At 44.0% G+C, this 23,070-nt stretch overlaps 1 long non-coding RNA gene across 1 annotated transcript in view; it reads left to right on the forward strand.

Annotated features, from left to right (window-relative positions):
• Positions 1-13,799, forward strand: part of LOC139279386 (uncharacterized) — a 42,366-nt gene extending 28,567 nt beyond the window's left edge. Inside the window, exons 2-3 of the long non-coding RNA XR_011596461.1 lie at positions 10,850-10,994; positions 13,576-13,799. This is a non-coding gene — a long non-coding RNA (uncharacterized lncRNA). The remainder of the gene's footprint in view (positions 1-10,849; positions 10,995-13,575) is intronic.
• The last annotated feature ends 9,271 nt before the right edge of the window (positions 13,800-23,070 follow it).

A 23,070-nucleotide genomic window follows, 5' to 3' on the forward strand; every position in this document is an offset into this window, starting at 1 on the left:
CCCTGGTGGCCCTTGAGGTTGGGAGGTGCAAAAGAAAAGAAAATGTTCACATAAAGTCAGAGTAAAATCCAGACAGAGCCCTGAAAAACATAACACCGGAAGGTTGACATTGCAAATCATCGAAAAAAAACTTGAGACAAAAACAGAAGCTAACATTAATGCAGAAGCTTGAGCTGGAATGAATTGCCACTATACCTACTCTGTGACACTGCGATGATAACTACAAAGTGGAGCTTTAAGCAGCAGCTCACACGAACTGCCACCAGTAGCATTGCAGTCCCAGCAGAGCTCCAACAAACACCCATTGGCACTTTTAGCCAAGAGATAATCCAAATGATGTAGTTTGGACAATCCATTTGTGAAAGGCCCCAGTAGATTTTCACTGCGGCTATGGCGGTAGTTGGCGGCAGTTACAGTATGAGCTGCTGCTGAGAGCTTCAGTTTGTACTTACCACTGCAACATCTTGGAGCGAAAATAGTCGCTCTTCATCCATCCAGGTTCAGGATTATTTTTACCTGACTTGCCATTGAAATGACAGAACGTGTAGATCCTGTACATCTTGGACACATACAGCAGGGTGACCTGATAGTACACAAAATTATGGCAGTCAAGGGATACAAAAAATAGTTGGATTGAAAAAGACTTGAATTTATATAGCACCTTTCACGACCACCAGATGTTTCATAGCACTTTACAGCCAATTAAGTACATTTGGAGTGTAGTTACTGTTGTAATGTGGGAAATGCGGCAGCCAATTTGTGCACAAGCAAACTCCCACAATCAGCACTGTCATAATAACCAGATAATTTGTTTTTGTTATGTTGATTGAGGGATAAATATTGGGCAGGGCAACAGGGATAACTCTGCTGCTCTTCTTCGAAATAGTGTAGTGGGATCTTTTATGTCTACTTGAGAGAGCAGATGGGGCCTCGGTTGAATGTCTCATCCGAAAAGCAGTATCCTTTGACAATGCAGCATTCCCACAGCACTGCACTGGAGCATTAGTCTATATTTTTTTGGGCTCAAGTGTGCTGGAGTGGGACTTGAACCCACAACCTTCTGACTCAGAGGCGAGAGTGTTACCCACGAGCCACAGCTGAAACTGTACAATTTCTGATTGGCGCCCAGTGATAAAACTGGCATTGCGAATTAGTCCTGAATTATCGTAACTGCCCGGTATTCAGTTCCATTGAAGTCAATGGAAGTTTTAAGTCAGGTGGTTACTAGAACGGGCGGCCGATACACAACGCTACTACTGCCAGGGCAGCAAGATGAAAATCTATTGAGTGAGATGAAGGGAGAAATGGTGAGAAAGAATAAAAATCAAATGTTGCAAAGACAAACAAAATAACATAAAAAGAAAGACTTCCATTTCACGACCACTGGATGCCCAAAGCGCTTTGTAACCACTTAAGTACTTTCTTTTTTGACGTGTAGTCACTGTTCTAATGTAGGAAACTGTAAAAGCTCCGACAAGCTACTTCCACTCCAAACTGCTGAAGAATGCCTCAATTGGAGGAACAAACATTTCCGGGCAGTGGATGGTGGGGGGTGGGGGGGTGGGGGGGTGGACCAAGGCGATGCCGGCCAGAGTCCCCTGATAAAATGAGCGTTATGCCTCCAATGTTTTAACATATCCCCTTTAGAAATCCTTAATTCTGCTGCTGAACAGCATAGAGAATATCTTGAAAAGTCCCAGCCAAAAAGACAGCTCGAAAACCACTTGTCTATCTAATTTGGGGAGAGAGCATGGGGAGCATGGTGGTGATTAGAACGAATGACTTGCCCAGAAATGCAACAACCTGTATGCATATATTGTTAAAGCCATCAAAAGAATGATTCATTTATAATTAAACAATTACATTTGAAACATGAAAAACATTCTGAATTATGTCTGCATCAATAAACAAATATCATAGTCCATTGCTTGAATAATCATAATACTGTGCAGTCATATTAAGTGTGAAAAAATATTTATGCAGATGCCCAATTATATTGATTAATTTTGTGAAAGACAAGATTTGATTGCTGAAGGAAGTTATAATTTGACTTTCGCTGCAAAAGCAGGTAAGTTGGAATATGTAATTATGACGCAAACTGTCAACTATCTGCTTGATTCACAAACTATTTAATGCCGGAACAGGTGCAAGTTATCAAGCATTCAGTTAAAATAATTATGTTTTTCCACTGCAATTATATATAAAAATGCAACGTACAAGGTAGAAATTAGTCAAAGACATCATGCAAAATCCAATAGGTACAGAATAGGGAAGGGTGAAAATGTCCCAGCAGATTGGAAAACTGCAAATGTAACGCCCCTATTTAAAAAAGGAGGCAGACAAAAAGCAGGAAACTTTCAACCAGTTAGACTAACATCTGTGGTTGGGAAAATGTTGGAGTCCATTATTAAAGAAGCAATAGCAGGACATATGGAAAAGCAACATTCGGTCAGGCAGAGTCAGCATGGATTTATGAAGGGGAAGTCATTTTTGAGAAATTTGCTGACGTTCTTTGAGGATGTAACGAACAGGGTGGATAAAGGGGAACCAGTGGATGTGGTGTATTTGGACTTCCAGAAGGCATTTGATAAGGTGCCACTTAAAAGGTTACTGCACAAGATAAAAGTTCACGGGGTTGGGGGTAATATCTTAGCATGGATAGAGGATTGGTTGACTAATAGACAACAGAGAACAGAGAGTCGGGATAAATGGTTCATTCTCTGGTTGGCAACCAGTAACTAGTGGGGTGCTGCAGGGATCAGTGCTGGGACCCCAACTATTTACAATCTATATTAATGACTTGGAAGAAGGGACTGAGTGTAATGTAGCCAAGTTTGCTGATGATACAAAGATGGGAGGGAAAGCAATGTGTGAGGAGCACACAAAAAATCTGCAAAAGTACATCGACAAGCTAAGTGAGTGGGCAAAAATTTGGCAGATGGAGTATAATGTTGGAAAGTGTGAGGTCATGCACTTTGGCAGAAAAATCAAAGAGCAAGTTATATTCAAATGGAGAAAGATTGCAAAGTGCCGCAGTACAGCGGGACCTGGGGGTACTTGTGCATGAAACGCAAAAGGATAGTATGCAGGTGCAGCAAGTGATCAGGAAGGCCAATGGTATTGCAAAGGAGATTGAGTATAAAAGCAGGGAAGTCTTGCTACAGCTATATTGGTGAGGCCACTCCTGGAATATTGTGTGCAGTTTTGGTTTCCATATTTACGAAAGGATATACTTGCTTTGGAGGCAGTTCAGAGAAGGTTCACTAGGTTGATTCCGGGGATGAGGGGATTGACTTATGAGGAAAGTTTGAGTAGGTTGGGCCTCTACTCATTGGAATTCAGAAGAATGAGAGGTGATCTTATCGAAACGTATAAGATTATGAGAGGGGTTGTCAAGGTGGACGTAGAGAGGATGTTTCCACTGATGGGGGAGACTAGAACTCGAGGGCATGATCTTAGAATAAGGGGCTGCCCATTTAAAACAGAGATTTGGTCGGCATCGGATCCCACACAGCGGTTGCAGCAAGCACACGGAGAGGCTGGGGGCGAGGAGCTACTGCGCATGCGCGGACACTCCACTGCACATGTGCAGACATCCTGGCACTGTTTTCGGCGCAGGTCGTTGGCTCCATCCCCGACTCATCTGTCCATGCTGCGCGACCACAGGGAGGAGGCTGTACAGCGGCCAAAGTGGGAAAGAAATTTTTCGGCACACTTCTGAACGGAGAAAAATGGCGTATCTCCGGAAAGTGCGCCGAAAAACGGGCTGGGCCAAAATTGAGCCGAAAAAATCTCCGACTCTCCTTCCTCCTTTAAGATGTTCCTTAAAACCTACCTCATTGACCAAGCTTTTGGTCACCTGTCGTAATTTCAAATTTTTTTCTTGTAACATTCCTGTGAAGTGCCTTGGGACATTTTACTATGTTAAAGGCACCATATAAATACAAGTTGTTGTTGGACAGAGGAGAGACAGGAACAACAGAATATTCTGAAACATAGAGGTCAGAGGCAGGTCAGCTGAATAAAGTGAGGCACAGGGAATGCAGCCAGGAATCAAACTGGATCAGAGGAACACACAGAACATTATTTGTGTGGATAAGTAGGCTTACAAGCCAGCAATAATGATCTTATCCTTGTCAATAATAATGGAACTTAAATACGTCACAAGCATTGGACTAAATTCTGTTTGTTCTGTAACAGCATTAAAACAAGTGGTGAAATATTGCTTATAATCTTTGCAAATGGAAGTCCCTGAAAGAAGAGGACCTATTTCTGAGGGTTTCAATGACATTAGCCAATGCCATTCCATGCAAAAATAACCTTTGCGCAAGCTTGACCCCAGGAACAGAGCACCTCGACAATGCACTGTGAAGGTGCAATTCTCACATCACTGCAGCAGAAAGGGGATTTCTTCACAATGGGTCTAAGCTCTCGCTGCAAACCTAACCACATGTAGCTGTTTTTTAATTTATGCAACACACAGCAGAAGGAGGGAACATTCTTCTCCAGCATGCAGTAAACGCTCTGGCAGTGGTACTTCAGTGTACTGGGAATGAATGTTAATCAGAATTGAAATGTTAAAATGTTGGTCTTCGCAGCAATGCATCACTAAATGGAGTGCTGTTTTTGTGCTCCGATTCAGACAATTGCTTTTAGTGCCAGTTTAGCAGAGGTGGTCATAAAATTGTGGCCCTTGTGTCGTCTGAAAATGTTTGTGTGTGTGAGATATATATGAGAGTATGGTGAACATCTGCATCTATTACAGTAGAAATAAATGCTGCGTTGAAATATGAGGGTAGAAATTACTGCAGGTGATATTTTGCAAACTCTTAATGTGCTCATACCAAATTCCCCTCTCCCCTTTTTAACAGAGCTGCTAACCTGTTTATTTTAACACAATGTCATTGCTACCCTATAGCTAGCTATCACTAATCAGCTGAAAGTAGTGCTCTTCAATGTGTTCTTACTCCTGAAGAAAATGTGCAGAGCTGTCTACAATTTTGCCCAAACATCAGGTCACAGTAGTGCTAATGCGCCTTCGGAATTAGACACTCTCTTAACCAAATGGTCAAATGATCCACTTGTACAGTGCAGTTCACTCTCCTTTTCTGGGGCTGATGCTGGCACAAGCTATTCTTTATATACAGAAATGAAGACAAAAAGAACTAATACGTCTTACTAGACAGTATAAATGCACACGAGGCCCATGCTTGAGAGAAGGTCAGTCTGTGACCTGTCCTTTATTCCATAGCACTCAAGTGCAGGAAGTGGGTGGAGCTTCCCCTTTTATATCTGAAGGTCAAGGTTAGGAGTGTCTCCCACAAGTTCACCACCTAGTGGTCAGTGTTCTCACAGTGTACAACTTAGGTCAGTTTATACATGGGTTACAATGCTGGTTGAATACATGACAAGAACTTTATACAGTTTTATGTATTATATAAAATAACTCACTGTCACTGATAAAATACAAATTTGAACGTGTGTGGGGGCTCAACTCTTGATGAATGTAATAATATATGTACTTTAATGACGCCAGTTCAATTTCAGATCAAATTCTAATCTATAATTTCAAATTCTAATCTATAATTCAGAAGAACAGAAGAACATGAGAAATAGGAACATGAGTAGGCCATACGGCCCCTCGAGCCTGCTCTGCCATTCAATAAGATCATGGCTGATCTGATCATGGACTCAGCTCCACTTCCCCACCCATTCCCCATAACCCCTTTTCGTTCAAGAAACTCAATGTCCCAGCTTCCACAGCTCTCTGAGACAGTGAATTCCACAGATTTCCTGAGAGAAGATCCGCTGAGAGAAGAAATTTCTCCTCAGCTCTGTTTTAAATGGGCGGCCCCTGATTCTAAGATCATGCCCTCTAGTTCTAGTCTCCATCATTGGAAACATCCTCTCTGTATCCACCTTGTCAAGCCCCCTCATAATCTTATACTTTTCGATAAGATCACCTCTCATTCTTCTGAATTCCAATGAGTAGAGGCCCAACCTACTCAATCTTTCCTCATCAGTCGGAATTAGTCCCCTCATCCTCGGAATCAAGCTAGTGAACCTTCTCTGAACTGCCTCCAAAGTATATCCTTTCGTAAATATGGAAACCAAAACTGCACGCAGTATTCCAGGTGTGGCCTCACCAATACCTTATATAGCTGTAGCAGGACTTCCCTGCTTTTATACTCCATTCCCTTTACCAGCCACCGACGTCAGTTTTGGCCATTGAGGCCACTTTGGCCAGCTAATAGTTACTCCAAATATCCTTAGGCCAGCGTATGTGGCCACTTCAGAAAACCCCTGCGGAGAGTTAAGGAATCAGCGCAGGTAGGTACATCGGAGGCCAGCAGAACTTAATGACTTGACGAAAGAATGTGAATAGGATCAAACAGCTATACAGGACATCATATGACGAACTTCGCAAAGTTAATTTACTATACAACAGAAGCATTCATGGCAGTTTAAACGACAAAAATAAAAGTAGTAAAAGATAGTTGAAATAAATTGCCCTAATCTCACAACTAATTTAAACAACTATTTGTTTGCAATGATTATACTGGCCCAAAATTGAGCCCATATTATCTAAATAAAGTCTTCTTCAATAAATAAGATATTCTCTCAGTGTTCCTCCGTCACTTATTTTCTTCTTTCACAATGGCACCAGGTGAATAGGCTTGACAAATGGTCACCACTATTCACAAGAGACAAAACATATTTACATAATTTTTTCAAAATATCCAAATAAAAAATATAAGTAAGTCTTCATCTTCAGCCCAGGAAGGCAGCAGGCCAGCCTGTGCAGTAGGCCACTCAGCCTGGGATAGGGGCGGGACGCACCAGTAGCCGGTATGATCATCGGGTCCCACGCTGCAGCAACACACGGAGACTGGGGGCGAGGAGCTACTGCGCTTGAGCGCACACTCCAACGTGCATGTGCAGATGTCCCAGTACTTTTTTCGCGCGGGACGCTAGCTTCGCCCCTGACCCGACTGGCCACGCTGCGCGAAGACCCGGGAGAAGCCGGACAGTGGTCAAAGTGGAGAGCGATTTGTTCATAGCACTTTTCAATGCAGAAAAGCGGCGCATCTCTGGTGAGTGTGCCGAAAAAAGGGTTGGGCCAATTTTGAGTCTGTTGTGAGTAGAGGTATGAAATGGCAATTGCACAGTCTGCTTAGTTCCATTTGGTTGGAAAATGCCTATTTATGGACTTAAATTGGAAAACACATTGTTTATTGGGGAGCTGTGTGTGCATTAACAGGTGATGCAGTCAGTTTAAGTAGCATGTTTCTTTAGATACCCATCTTGAAAAGCCTTAACCCTACTTTGGTAAATTCATTGCTTTGAAGCTTTAATCACTTTAATCTCAGAACTCGCACCGGGAGGCCACTCGGCCGAGGTTAGGGGCAGGCGGGCAGCAGAACTGGTGCAAGGTTCAAGGATGCCTCGGAGCGGGTGCAGGGCATTCTGAAAAGGGAGGGTGAACAGCCAGTTGTCGTGGTGCATATAGGTACCAAAGATATAGGTAAAAAATGGGATGAGGTCCTACAAGATGAATTTAGGGAGCTAGGAGCTAAATTAAAAAGTAGGACCTCAAAAGTAGTAATCTCAGGATTGCTACCAGTGCCACGTGCTAGTCAGAGTAGGAATCGCAGAATAGCTCAGATGAATACGTGGCTTGAGGAGTGGTGCAGAAGGGAGGGATTCAAATTCCTGGGACATTGGAACTGGTTCTGGGGGAGGTGGGACCAGTACAAACCGGACGGTCTGCACCTGGGCAGGACCGGAACCAATGTCCTAGGGGGAGTGTTTGCTAGTGCTGTTGGGGAGGAGTTAAACTAATATGGCAGGGGGATGGGAACCTACGCAGGGAGACAGAGGGAAGTAGAATGGGGGCAGAAGCAAAAGATAGAAAGAAGAAAAGTAAAAGTGGAGGGCATAGAAACCTAAGGCAAAAAGCAAAAAGGGCCACATTACAGCAAAATTCTAAAAGGGCGAAGTGTTTGAGAAGACAAGCCTGACGGCTCTGTGCCTCAATGCGAGGAGTATTCGGAATAAGGCGGACGAATTAACTGCGCAGATAGCAGTTAACGGATATGATGTAATTGGCATGACGGAGACATGGCTCCAGGGTGACCAAGGCTGGGAACTCAACATCCAGGTGTATTCAACATTTAGGAAGGATGGACAGAAAGGAAAAGGAGGCGGGGTGGCATTGCTGGTTAAAGAGGAAATTAATGCAATAGTAAGAAAGGACATTAGCTTGGATGATGTGGAATCGGTATGGGTGGAGCTACAGAATACCAAGGGGCAGGAAACACTAGTGGGAGTTGTGTACAGACCACCAAACAGTAATAGTAAGGTTGGGGACAGCATCAAACAAGAAATTAGTAATGCATGCAATAAAGGTATAGCAGTTATCATGGGTGACTTTAATCTACATATTGATTGGGCTAACCAAACTGGTAGCAATGCGGTGGAGGAGAATTTCCTGGAGTGTATTAGGGATGGTTTTCTGACCAATATGTCGAGGAACCAACTGGGGAGCTGGCCATCCTAGATTGGGTGATGTGTAATGAGAAAGGACTAATTAGCAATCTTGTTATGCGAGGCCCCTTGGGGAAGAGTGACCATAACATGGTAGAATTCTTTATTAGGATGGAGAGTGACACAGTTAATTTAGAAACTAGGTTCCTGAATTTAAGGAAAGGTAACTTTGATGGTTTGAGGCGTGAATTGGCTAGAATAGACTGACAAATGATACTTAAAGGGTTGACGGTGGATAGGCAATGGCAAACATTTAAAGATCACATGGATGAACTTCAGCAATTGTACATCCCTGTCTGGTGTAAAAATAAAATGGGGAAGGTGGCTCAACCATGGCTAACAAGGGAAATTAGGGATAGTGTTAAATCCAAGGAAGAAGCATATAAATTGGTCAGAAAAAGAAGCAAACCTGAGGACTGGGAGAAATTTAGAATTCAGCAGAGGAGGACAAAGGGTTTAATTAAGAGGGGAGAAATAGAGTCAAGAAGAAGCTTGCAGAGAACATAAAAACTGACTACAAAAGCTTCTATAGATATGTGAAGAGAAAAAGTTTAGCGAAGACAGTCGTAGATCCCTTGCAGTCGGATTTAGGTGAATTTATAATGGGGAACAAAGAAATGGCAGACCAATTGAACAAATACTTTGGTTCTGTCTTCACAAAGGAAGACACAAACAACCTTCCAGAAGTATTAGGGGACCGAGGGTCTAGTGAGGAGGAACTGAAGGATATCCTTATTAGGCGGGAAATTGAGTTAGGGAAATTGATAGGATTGAAGGCCGATAAATCCCCGGGGCCTGAGAGTCTGCATCCTAGAGTACTTAAGGAAGTGGCCCTAGAAATAGTGGATGCATTGGTGGTCATTTTCCAACAGTGTATCAACTCTGGATCAGTTCCTATGGACTGGAGGGTAGCTAATGTAACACAATTTTTTTTAAAAGAGAGGGAGAGAGAAAGTGGGTAATTATAGACTGGTTAGCCTGACATCAGTAGTGGGGAAAATGTTGGACTCAATTATTAAGGATGAAATAGCAGCGCATTTGGAAAGCAGTGACAGGATCGGTCCAAGTCAGCATGGATTTATGAAGGGGAAATCATGCTTGACAAATTTTCTGGAATTTTTTAAGGATGTAACCAGTAGAGTGGACAAGGGAGAACCAGTGGATGTGGTGTCTTTAGACTTTTAAAAGGCTTTTGACAAGGTCCCACACAAGAGATTGGTGTGCAAAATTAAGCACATGGTATTGGGGGTAATCTACTGACGTGGATAGAGAACTAGTTGGCAGACAGGAAGCAGAGAGTCGGGATAAATGTGTCCTTTTCAGAATGGCAGGCAGTGACTAGTGGAGTGTCGCAGGGCTCAGTGCTGGGACCCCATCTCTTTACAATAGACATCAATGATTTAGATGAAGGAATTGAGTGTAATATCTCCAAGTTTGCTGATGACACTAAACTGGGTGGCAGTGTGAGCTGTGAGGGGGACACTAAAAGACTGCAGGGTGACTTGGACAGGTTAGGTGAGTGGGCAAACGAGTGGCAGATGCAGTATAATGTGGATAAATGTGAGGTTATCCACTTTGGTGGCAAAAACGCGAAGGCAGAATATTATCTGAATGGCGGCAGATTAGGAAAAGGGGAGATGCAATGAGACCTGGGTGTAATGGTTCATCAGTCATTGAAAGTTGGCTTATAGGTACAGCAGGCGGTGAAGGCGGCAAATGGTGTGTTGGCCTTCAAAGCTTGGGGAATTGAGTATCTGAGTCTTACTGCAGTTGTACAGGGCCTTAGTGAGGCCTCACCTGGAATATTGTGTTCAGTTTTGGTCTCCTAATCTGAGGAAGGACATTCTTGCTATTGAGGGAGTGCAGCGAAGATTCACCAGACTGATTCCCGGGATGGCTGGACTGACATATGAGGAGAGGCTGGATCAACTGGGCCTTTATACATTGGAGTTTGAAGGATGAGAGGGGATCTCATAGAAACATATAAGATTTGACGGGATGGGACAGGTTAAATACGGGTAGAATGTTCCCGATGTTGGCGAAGTCTAGAACCAGGGGACAAAGTCTTAGGATGAGGGATAGGTCATTTAGGACTGAGATGAGGAGAAACTTCTTCACTCAGAGGGTTGTTAACCTGTGGAATTCCCTGCCGCAGAGAGTTGATGATGCCAGTTCATTGGATATATTCAAGAAGGAGTTAGTTACGGCCCTTACGGTTAAGGGGATCAAGGGGTATGGAGAGAAAGCAGGAATGGTGTACTGAGGGAATGATCAGCCATGATCTTATTGAATGGTGGTGCAGGCTCCTGCACCTATTTTCTATGTTTTTATTTTTCTGAATCATCCAGGAGGAGCACTATCAGTTTTCCTGCCCGCCCCAGCCCAGGCCGAGTGGCCTCCCGCACCAGCTGGCCGGCTGCCTTCCCGGGCCGAGTTTTAAGATGAAGGTAGGACTTACTTCAATTTTTTATTTGTTATTGAATTCTTAGAACATTTTGTTTCCCAGGTTTGGTGTTTTGTCAGGCTTGGTGCTTTAGGTGCAGGTCCTCACGGCTTCCCTTCCTGCCTCTATCCCAGGCCGAATGGCCTCCGATGTACCTACCTGTGCTGATTTCTTTAACTTGCTGCAAGGATTTTCTCGAGAGGCCACATACGCTGGCTTACGTAGATTTGGAGTAACTATTAGCTGGCCAAAGTTGCCTAAATGAGCAGAACTGGCGTAGGTGGCTGGTAACGCCCCCTTTTGAGAAAACAAAGCATGAAGCTAAAAAAAATCGTAACTAACTCACTTACACTGTTGCAAGTTGATTGTGGACAATGGGAATTTTTAAGCCACGCCAAAAAAACCAAGTTACTCCATAAAAAAACGGAGCAAGTCCTGGCCACAATTGAGCCAGAAGAGAGTTCCAGAGCTTAGGGTCTTGGCAGCTGAAGGCACGGTCACCGATGATTGAGTGATTATAATCAGGGGTGCTCAAAAGGGCAGAATTAGAGGAACGCAGATATCTCGGGGGATTGTAGGGCTGGGGAGATTACAGAGATAGGGAGGGGCGAGGCCATGGAGAAATTTGTAAACAAGGATGAGAATTTTGAAATTGAGGCATTGCTTAACCGGGAGCCAATGTAGGTCAGTGAGCACAGGGTGATGGGTGAGCGGGACTGCTGAGTTTTGAATCGCCTCAAGTTAATGTGGGGTAGAATCTGGGAGGCTGGCCATGAGTGCTTCTACACCATCTTCAATTATGTGTTGCCCCTTTCTCATCTCAATGCTATGCTTTCAATTTTTTTTTAAAACTTTGTTAGCTGTCAAGCTGCGTAGCTTTCAAGCTTCATCTTATGATGCATGGTTAGGATCATGAATACAAAAGCAAAATACTGCAGCTGCTGGAATCGGGAATAAAAACAGAAATTGCTGGAAATCTCAGCAGGTCAGGCAGCATCTGTGGAGAGGAAGCAGAGTTAACGTTTCGGATCGATGACCCTTCGAAGGATAATCGACCCAAGACGTTAACTTTGCTGTTAGAATCATGAATGTTCTCAGAACTCATCAAAAATATTTGAAATCAGCGAAGAAGAGCTGCCAGAAGAAATCAGCCAGAAGAACTGATAGATTGATATAATTTCAATCAACAATTAAATCATGTTCAGTTATGAGAATAATATGATTCGATTGAAACATTCCCATGGTGAATTTGATTGAAACATTGCAAGATTTGCTATCTTTATTATACAAAGCAATGGTTCGGTACACTATCAGTATTGGCAGAGTTAGAAAAAGGGAAGTCATTGTTCCAAGATGAAAATATTTGTAATCTCAAACCCAGATTGCTAATTTTCAAAATGAATGCATTCCTTGGTCGATCTAAAATACTCTGCATTGAATTCTATCTAAGGGTATGTGGCAGTGTGATGTAATTACACAATCCACATTAGATGTGAATGGTGGTGCAGTGGAGTTTGCTCATTATCATATTTCCTGCCTCAAACTAAAAACCTCAAAACCAAGTCAGGAGTATGCGCTTCAAAAAAACCCAAGTACAATACAGTAATCATTTGGTTTTGAGGTTTCCCAGTTGATGTTATTTAACACCATCTCTTTATTTATATTTATATCCATTTATGTATTTTGAAAGGAATTGACAAGATAGATGGAGAAAAGCTTTTTCTGCTGTCAGAGAAGTCTCGGGCAAGGGGGCATAACCTTAAAATCAGAGGCGGAAGTGCAGAACTCTCTCCCACAAAATGCAGTAGATGCTAACTCAATTCATAATTTGAAATCGAACAGCACCAGATTTGTGCTAGATATGGCTATAAAGGGATTAAGTGAATGGTAAAAATTGCGGCAAATGGATTTCAATATAGGCAAGTGTGAGGTCATCCGTTTTGGACCTAAAAAGGATAGATCAGAGTACTGTCTACATGGTGAAAATCAAGAAGTATGGAGGTCCGAAGATAATTTAATGATCCATGTACATATATCATTAAAATGTCATGGACAGGTACAAAATATAATCAAAAAGGCTAGTAGAATGCAGCCATTCTATCTGGAGGACTAGAATAGAAGGGGGTAGAAGTTGTGCTGCAGCTATACAAAACCCTGGTTAGACCACACCTGGAGTACTGTGAGCAGTTCTGGGCACCACACCATAGGAAGGATATATTGGCCTTGGAGTGAGTGCAGCGTAGGTTTACCAGAATGATACCTGGACTCCAAGGGTTAAGTTATGATTGCACAAACTAGGGCTGTATTCCCTGGAATTTAGAAGCGTAAGGGGTGATTTGATCAAAGTTTCAAGATATTAAGGGGAACTGATGAGGGAGAGAGAGAGAAATTATTTCCGCTGGTTGAAAAATCTAAGACTAGGGCACATAGCATAAAAAAAATAGAGGCAGATATTTTAGAAGTGAAGTTAGGAAACATTTCTACATGCAAAGGGCAGCAGAAGCTTGGAATTCTCGTCCACAATTGGCAGTTGATGCTGGGTCAATGTTCATTTTAAATCTGAGGTTGATTTCTGTTAACCACAGGTATTAAAGGATATGGGGCAAAGGCAGGTATATGGAGTTAGGTCACAGATCGGCCATTGAATAGCGGAACAGGCTCGAGGGGATGAATGGTCTACTCCTGTTCCTATGTTGCTAAGGCGGGTGGATGGAGTTAGGATACACGTCATCCGTGATCTCATTGAATGATGAAACAGGCTCGAGCAGCTGAATGGCCTACTCCTGTTCCTATGTATGTACCATTTCCTTTCACAGTAGTCAATCTCTGATTAAAGATTGTTTAATTTCAAAACATGTGTCTAACCTTTCAAATTATTTCCAGGGGCTTTTCACCCCAAGCCCCATTATGTTTGCATGCTCTGTTCCTCCCTCCAAGTGTCACTGTGTTTCCTCTCTTTTTCTTCAAGTGTTATTATATTTGCTCTCTCACTTCAAATCCCTTTGTGCACATTCCCCTCCATGGTCATAATGAGGAGCAATTGAAGGTTAGTGAGGAGACACAGGCATTCAGACTTGTATGAAATAAAATCAATGAAGAATTGTTGCTCTGACCATTAGGTGGATAGAGATGCTTAATAAACATCTGAACTCGTGAGCAACAGGTGGTGTGACAGAAAGTAAATGGAGGTATAATGAAACTATCTTCAAAATGACCCACTTTGCCCAATTAGTTTCTTCATTCTCACATTTTGTGTCCATTTCTTCCTTGGAAACAAATTAGCAACATATAATTAAACAATGAAGCCACGTTTATGACATTACACTTGTATTGATTTGACATATCCACATTGGTTTGAGAGTTACTGATGCTGCAGAATAAAATCTTCGAGCCACACAAGAGGCCTCATTACTACCTTGACTTTGCAGCTAACTTATAGAAAAACAAGGAACCACTGCAACAAGAAATTGATCAAGCATTACTGCAACAGTGAATATTCATTGAAAGGGGCCCCTAAAAGCAGTATGATTTATCTTTCAGTTTCTGAGAACAAGGACATCTCTGGCAAGTTGGGAGTGTGTTTTTATTTTTTTTCCATTGTATGAATAAAATGAGTCAAAGTTCAAAGATTGCAAATTGTCAAATCTCATGGAAGTTTAAAAGAAATGTTAATGTAATTCTAATTATACGGGTATCACTGGCAACAATAACGTAAAGAACTTTGACCACACCATGACCCAACTTTTTATGCAATCAACCACAGTGTCAGGTTTCTAATATTCTCTCAGCTGTTCATTAGTAGCACAAGTACTGGAGCTAAATCAACCCATGGTCACACTGAGAAAGGATTGCTTAGGATCTGCAAAATATGTCAATCTAAAGCTGGAGTTTGATGGAGCTAATAATCTCTGACTGGCATCTGCTGGCTGAGACAGACAGGAGTTATACTGCAGAAATGTGTCAGTCTGACTGACACCAAAGTGCTTTGATGCTGGAGCTCATGTGCTAACCCAGTCATTTCCTTTTTTTTTGTTAGGAGGGAATAAGCCAGAGAGTTTGCTATAATCCAACATTCCAAATAGGGCTGAAATTGATGCAGGCCCTCGCCCGCCCAAGTGCCGGCCAAAGGCCGCCAAGGTCCCCGACGGTTCTTTGGGCGGGATTTTCATCACCCAGGTCCCTCGAAGGTCGGCGGGCGCCAATCTGGTCGGCAGCGGGTGGGAGCTCTCATTCTCAGCAGCAGAGGTGCTTGCCGCCCAAGTGCCGCCGAGGATGGAGTCGGGCCCACGGAGGGTCGAAGAACTAAAAATAAAAAGTATCAAAGGCAAAAAAAACACATCCAACGACCGTCAGGGGCCCCCATCCAGGTAAGTACCTGTGAAGAAATAATTTAAATAAACTTCACTTACCTTTTTTTTAAACAGCATCTTCACACTTAATGTTGAGGACAGAGCTACCTGCACTCAACGGTCCATCGCTGTCCTGCCGCCAACTCTCGCCCGCATGAATATGGCATTTCGGCGGGCGATGGTACTTGCGCACATCGGCCGTCTGCTGACGTCGGTGGGCGCTTCCCTGCAGCTCTCCCCTCCCGCCCGCTCCAGGCCATGACGAAAGTGGCACCGGGCGGTTCGACCAGAGGAATTTCAGCGGCAGTGGGCGGTAAGGTCTTCAAATTCAGCCCCATCGATTTCAAAGTGCCAAGGAAACTCATTGGACCACCTAGATACTTGAAATGTGTCTTCACTCGAGCTTGTCTGAACTCGAGGCTGTGTAAGACATCCTCTTGCGGCGGAAGAGGGGACGCATCCAATATCACTTGGCTCGAGTCCAGATTGGGACACGACACAGGTGTTCTTCTGCCACTTTCACAGCCACAACCCGCCAGTATAACCACTTTAAATACAGAACACAGTTATATAATACAACAGATTTGTCTCATGCCCTGTTTGGGCTGCCAGGTTTTTTGCAAGAATGCATCAAATATTGACTCGTTTCCAGAATGAACATGACAGCATGAATAATCCCTCCCATCCTACACAGACTGATAATGCAGCTGTCAAAATGTTGGCTATGAGATTTCGATGTCTGTGGGTAAGAGACGATATCAGCACATTGTAAACAGATGCCTGGTTTTAGATTGAGGGGAGCTGCTGATCTGCTCAGTGACACGGGTGTGGAGATTTTACTAGCAATAACTTGCATTTGCGAGGGGAGGTGGGGGTGAGGTGGCCGGGAATTCTAATCTCTGTTGTCACTTTAGACTCGTTAATATTGCACTCATATCTTCGAGTTCAGTGAACACTGCCCAGCTTCTTGCAACACTTGCATAATGTCCATTTTACCCCCCCGCTGCCAACTCTCCTGAGATGCACCTCCACCTCGTCTCTGATCTCTCGCCTCTGGTCTCTCTCCAGCAATCTATATAGGGTTGCCATCTGCCCAAATTTGGATCCGGCTGTGTAACTTTTCAGCAGGCTGTGCAGAAAAGACTGACTTTGAATATAGAGGCCTATATTGTTCCCATTTATTCTGTATTGTGTGACGTGGAAGCCTTAATTGATAAAATTTTCAATTTAGAAACTTCAGCAGTACAGGTCTGATACAATCAAGATTCTGCCTTCATATAATTGGATTTGGATACATTTCTGATTATACTGCAGTCCTTTGATATTGCAGGCTGTGTCATCTATTTGCTTGCACAACATGTGTGTGGCTTCATCAGGAGTGATATAACAAGAATCTGGCTTGGGCAAGAAACAACATTTATACAGAAGATCCAAGGAAGATGACTGTGATGGTTGAGGCACCTTTGAAGAATGGAACAGCTGGATTAACTTTCATGGCCCTGTATACAGATGGACGAAGAAGCCAAGGAAGACCAATGGATAGACAGTGTGAGGAGTGACTTGTCACAGAAAGGGATAGAGATGAATCAAGTGTCCAGGCTAGTTCAGAACTAACAACAGTGGAAGGATTTCACGTAAACTAGCGGTGATCCAAAACTTGGCAGCCGGTGTCCGAACTTGCACCAAGCCCCGCTCACCCATCACCCCTGTGCTCGCTGATCTACTTTGGCTTGCAGTTAAGCAACGTCTCGATTTCAAAATTCTCATCCTTATTTTCAAGTCCCTCCATGACCTCGCCCCTCCCTATCTTTGTAATCTCCTCCAGGCCCACAACCCCTCGAGATGTCTGCGCTCCTCTAATTCTGCCGTCTTGAGCATCCCCGATCATAACTGCTCAACCATTGGTGGCCGTGCCTTCTGTTGCCTAGGCCCTAAGCTCTGGGACTCCCTGCCTAAACCTCCCCACCTCTCTACTTCACTTTCTTCCTTCAGGGTGTTCCTTAAAACCTACCTCTTTGACCAAGCTTTTGGTCACCTGCGCTAATTTCTAGTTATGTGGCACAGTGTCAAATTTTTTTGTCTCATAATACTCTTGTGAAGCACCTTGGGATGTTTCACTACGTTAAAGTTGCTATATAAATACAAGCTGTTGTTGTTGTTGAATTCATTTGGTCTCAATGTCACTGTTGAGCTGATGGAAATTTAGTATTGGAGACCTCCCATAATGGTTATCCCTTTGCCAATACTGGCTTTTCACTCCAAGTGCTTCCCAACAGCTTCTGGGTGATCTTAGAAACTAAGTTGCAGATTCACTGAGGAGTCACTCCTTGAAGTGCTGATAACTAATCAGAGAACAGCTCAATTACTGGGAGGAGTGGGGGCAGGGTACACTTGAATGGATGGGGTTTTTCCTGCACAGGGTGCGAAAAACTATAACACAATTAAGGAAAAGAAAAATACTGCAGATGCTGGAAATCTGAAATCAAAACAGAAAATTCTAGACACAATCAGCAGTTCAGGCAGCACCTGTGGAGAGAGGTCGGTAGGGGTAATGTTTCAAGTCGGTGACCTTTCGTCAGACAAAAGGTCATCAACCTGAAATGTTATCCAAGCCTTCCTCTCTCTATAGATGATAAAATGAAGGATATTGTTTGCCAGGAAACGCTAGTGGAAAGTTTGGGGATGTTGGAATGCACTACAGTCCATGAGTGTTCATTGGGCTCTCAAGTGCAGAATGAGGGGGAGAAATTGGGCTACTTTGCACCTCCCATTCGCACCCCCAGGGAACGCTAAGGGGGGCGTATACGAGTTTGCACCCGGGCGTGGCACTGTTAACGATACCCGCCATATTGGGCGGGAGTTTAGCGGCGGCGCTACGGCGTTGCGCCCCGATCTTCTGCGGCCAGGGATTGTGATGTCATCGCCATGCGCATTGCACCGTTAGCGCCCTGGCCCCGAAATTGGCTTTCGCCCCCTGCAGCTGCGTCGGGCGATGACAGCAACAGCTTCAGGGGACGCGTATCAGGCAGCCGGCCGATACCAGTGTGAAAATGAGAGGGGAGGCGGCTTGGTGCAGAAACAAAACCTCACTGTTTTGTAGCTGCTCCCGATGCGGGTTCTTCGTCGGGTCGTGGCCGCAATCGCTCTGCCCGGCACTCTGCTTGAGTGGTTGAGATAGGTGCTGCCTTCTTCTGCAGAGTCGGCAGCGTGAGCCCTTCCCTTTAATTGAGGGAAGGGCCCTTCCGACAGGGCAGCATTACGCGGCAAAATGCGTAGCGCTGCTGAGGTGTCCGCCTCGTTCCCACCCCAGGAACATCCTTTCGGGGGCGATAGCCTGAATTTATCGAGGGGGTGAGACATCTGCGCCTGGAGCTAAGTCTCGTGCCTCCCGAGTGTTACCGCCCCCAAACAAGGAGATACACTACAGAATTTCGAGGCCGGAGTATCTAAGTGTAGCAGTAAGCAGACTACCAATACCCAGTGACAGTTACTTCTATCAGATGAGAAGAGGAATATGGAATAACTTATGTTAAAGCAGGATAAACATTATTTGTTCATTATTGGCAGACACTGGTTAACTATCGAATGAAACTTGGACAAAATATGAGCGTTATGAATATAAATTCTGTAGATTTATGGACCATATCTATTCATGATTATGGCATCATTTTATTTGCACACCAAACCTTTTTATTATAAATACAAGCATATTTTTGGAATAATTTCGAGATACCAGAATGATAAATTTGCTCCAACAGGGAGCTATATAAAAAAATAGGAAGTTGAAAGCAAAGGACAGCCCTTGCATTTGCAGTAATATATTATAAGCTGCTGGCTTCATTACGAGACAAGGGCAGGTTCCACAGCAGCAGAAGAGTTTAACATTCCCTTTTCAATTTAACTTGTAGAAAGACAACATTTGAAATACGTCAATTAATGCCAGCGTCTGGGGAACTTTGGAAGCAGCACTCTGACTAGATTATAGTCACTTATGCAGAAGGACAGGTCTATTGATCACACTGACGAGCACTACACTATCATCCACATAACAGGGCACACATCCATTCTTAATGGCTGGTTACAGCTATTCAAATTAACATCAAATTCAATACAGATCAGAGCGAGAGACACAGGGAGAAAACAAGTCAGAAACAGAGAGATGTGGGCACTGTGATCAAGAGTGAACAAAAGAGAGAGAAATGAGAGAGAAGGAAAGAATATAATTCGAAACAGTATCATGGTGATAGTAGGAACGGTGTGCGGCGACCCCTGGACAGTGTGTGGCCCCGACCTGCGAGGGACGTCAGCGGCAGGCAAGGTACAGCGCGAACCGGTCCGGGAGGGCGATGGCTGTGAAGACGTCACCATAACCCAGGTCGGTGTTTGGAGCATGGGCAGGTACAGCAGGAGCGGGGTCGGGGCAAAGGAGCGGAGAGAGATTGCAGAGCGATGTGATCGGGGCCCAGGAAAGGGCCAGCCCACACCGAGTTATATGTGCGCGCACTAGGTCCGTGCAGCAGACATGGTCTCCAGTCGCCTTGTTTAATCCTTGCTACTGGACCAAGACCTAGCTCTGTCATGCCTGTGTGATGGCTGGTGTGCAATGGCCACTACATATCAGAAAAATCCAAGCACAGGCATCTTCCACCCTTCAATATGCAGTTCGTGACCTGGAATAATAGGTCCTGCATTGAAACACCTGTGAACTCATTCCTTTTTGGCGTGGAAGCAAGTCATCCTTGATTCGAGGGACCGCCTAAGAAGAAGAAGAAAACTTAGGGGTCACATTTCCTCGGGATTATCCTGTTACTTCAGGTATGTTAGATTCATGGGCGTTATGAATATAAATTCTTTAGGTTTATGGACCATATCTATTCATGATTATGGCATCATTTTATTTGCACACCAAACCTTTTATTTACAAGCACATTTTTGGAATAATTTTGAGATACCAGAATGATAATTTTGCTCCAACAGGGAACTATATAAAAAAATAGGAAGTTGAAAGCAAAGGACAGCCCTTGCATTTGCAATAATATATTATAAGCTGCTGGCTTCATTACGAGACAAGGGCAGGTTCCACAGCAGCAGAAGAGGCTAGTTTAACATTCCCTTTTCAATATAACTTGTATTTCAAATGTTGTCTTTCTACGTCAATTAATGCCAGCGTCCAGGGAACTTTGGAAGCAGCACTCTGACTAGATTATAGTCACTTATGCAGAAGGACAGGTCTATTGATCACACTGACTAGCACTACACTATCATCCACATAACAGGGCACACATCCATTCTTAATGGCTGGTTGCAGCTATTCAAATTAACATCAAATTCAATGCAGATCAGGAAAAATCCTGAATCAATTAAGACTCACACTAAAACATACAATATTGAACCATGTTGCACCCATTTTATGGGTGTAAAGCAAACACAATGGGGTCCAATTTTGGGCTCCAACACCCTGCGTCCCAAGGGCGCCTGAAAGATATCTTGGGTTGGGCCATTTTTCAGGCCTTCAGAGCAGCCGCCTAAAACAGGCATGTGTTAATGAAGGGGCTTAACGCTTGCTCTGCCAAATTGGGCTGCACTGTGTGGAGCAGGAGGTGGGCCTGTTCCCCTCAGGTTCTCTTTATGTGGAAGCCACCAAACGGTAAGTGCAATTCTTTTTTTTAATATTGATTTAGAGCCAGGAGGAGCAGGAATGCTCTTGCAGGCCATGATCAGTCCCGCTCACCCCCCGCTGTACTCTACCCCACCAGGAATGTACAAGTATTCATATATATTGCTTAAAAATGGTTTCCAACAAATGATTACATTTTTAAAAACGACTCTTTGTTTGAAAAACAAAGCCATTGTTTGCCTTTAACAACAGTGGTGATCAGCTACCTTGATTGTTAAAGGCACACTTTAGTATGGCACTCAGCTAGAACAATCAGAAAGGCCTCAAAGTTAATCTCTGGTCTGTGCTGAGTTTTCTGATCTCGCCCAGAGGGGCCTGTACGAATAGCACTTCAATCGACCTCAGCAGTCCTGGATTCAGAAAGGGGGAAAAACACTGTCAAGATGGCAGTGCTGTAAAGTGTGTGTGAGAATATGAAAGAAAGACTTAGAATTATATAGCGCCTTTCATGACGACCGGACGTCTCAAAGCACTTTACAGCCAATGAAGTACTTTTGGAGTGCAGTCACTATTGTAATGTGGACAATTTGTGCACAGCAAGCTCCCTCACACAGCAGTGATAATGACCAGATAAACTGTTTTTGATATGTTGATTGAGGGATAAATGTTGGGCAGAACACTGGGGATAACTCCCCTGCTCGTATAGAAATATTGAAAATAGGTGCAGCAGTAGGCCATTCGGCCCTTCGAGCCTGCACCATCATTCAATATGATCATGGCTGATCATTCACCTCAGTACCCCTTTCCTGCTTTCCCTCCAAACCCCTTGATCCCTTTAGCCGTAAGGGCCATATCTAACTCCCTCTTGAATATATCTTAACGAACTGGCATCAACGACTCTCTGCAATAGAGAATTCCACAGGTTAACAATTCTCTGAGTGAAGAAGTTTCTCCTCATCTTGGTCCTAAATGGCTTACCCCTTATCCTTAGACTGTGACCCCTGGTTCTGGACTTCCCCAACATTGGGAACATTCTTCCTGCATCTAACCTGTCCAGTCCCGTCAGAATTTTATATGTTTCTATGAGATCCCCTCTCATCCTTCTAAACTCCAGTGAATAAAGGCCCAGTTGATCCAGTCTCTCCTCATATGTCAGTCCTGCCATCCTGGGAATCAGTCTAGTGAACCTTCGCTGCACTCCCACAATAGCAAGAACATCCTTCCTCAGATTAGGAGACCAAAACTGAACACAATGGGCTCAAGTTTCAGCCTGAGTTGCCTCCAATTTTTTGGAGCAACTATTTAGAATGGAGCATCTTAGAAATTGCAATTCGCGGCATTTAGTTTGCTCCGGTTCTAGTCAGTTCGAATAGTTTCATTTTAGAACAGATGTTATTTTTTCAAAAGGGGGCATGTCCAGCCACTTATACCTGTTTTGCAAGTTTAGGCAGCAAATACTTCTCCAAACTAACTTAGAATGGAGTAAGTGTAGATTTTTGTACGCTCAGAAAAACCTTGCCTACACTTATAAATCAGGCACAGGGAACGAGAGATGGGGGGGGGGGGGGGAGGGGAGTTTACAAACATTAAACACTTCACTTTTACACATAAAGAGCCATCATCAATAACAAATGATAAATAAATAAATAAACAAACCAATAAATCAATCAATAAAACATGAAAAAATAAAATATAAAAAAATGTAAAAATCGATCAATAAATAAAAAATTATTTCTACTCACCTACTGCAGCACTGGGAGCCCTCCAACAGTGTGCTGGGACGCCCCCCCCACCCCTCCCCCGTGTCTCTCTCTCTGTGTTTCTGACAGCGAGGTGTGGGGGAAGAGGAGGGGGGGAGGGGTGTAGGGAGGGGAGGGGGAGGGGAGTGGGGAGAGGGGAGAGGGAGTGGGAGGGAGGGGAGGGGGAGAGGGATGGAGGGGAGGGGGAGAGGGAGGGAGAGGAGGGGGGAAAGAGAGGAAGGGAGGGGGAGAGGGGAGGGGGAGGAGGAAGAGAAGGGGGGAGGAGGAAGAGAAGGGGGGAGGAGGAAGAGAAGGGGGAAGTAGGGAGAGGAGAGGAGGGAGGGAGGGAGGGAGGGAGGGAGGGAGAGAAGGAGG

Source organism: Pristiophorus japonicus, chromosome 14 (genome assembly GCF_044704955.1).
Source record: "Pristiophorus japonicus isolate sPriJap1 chromosome 14, sPriJap1.hap1, whole genome shotgun sequence".
NCBI classification, from domain to species: Eukaryota; Metazoa; Chordata; class Chondrichthyes; family Pristiophoridae; genus Pristiophorus; species Pristiophorus japonicus.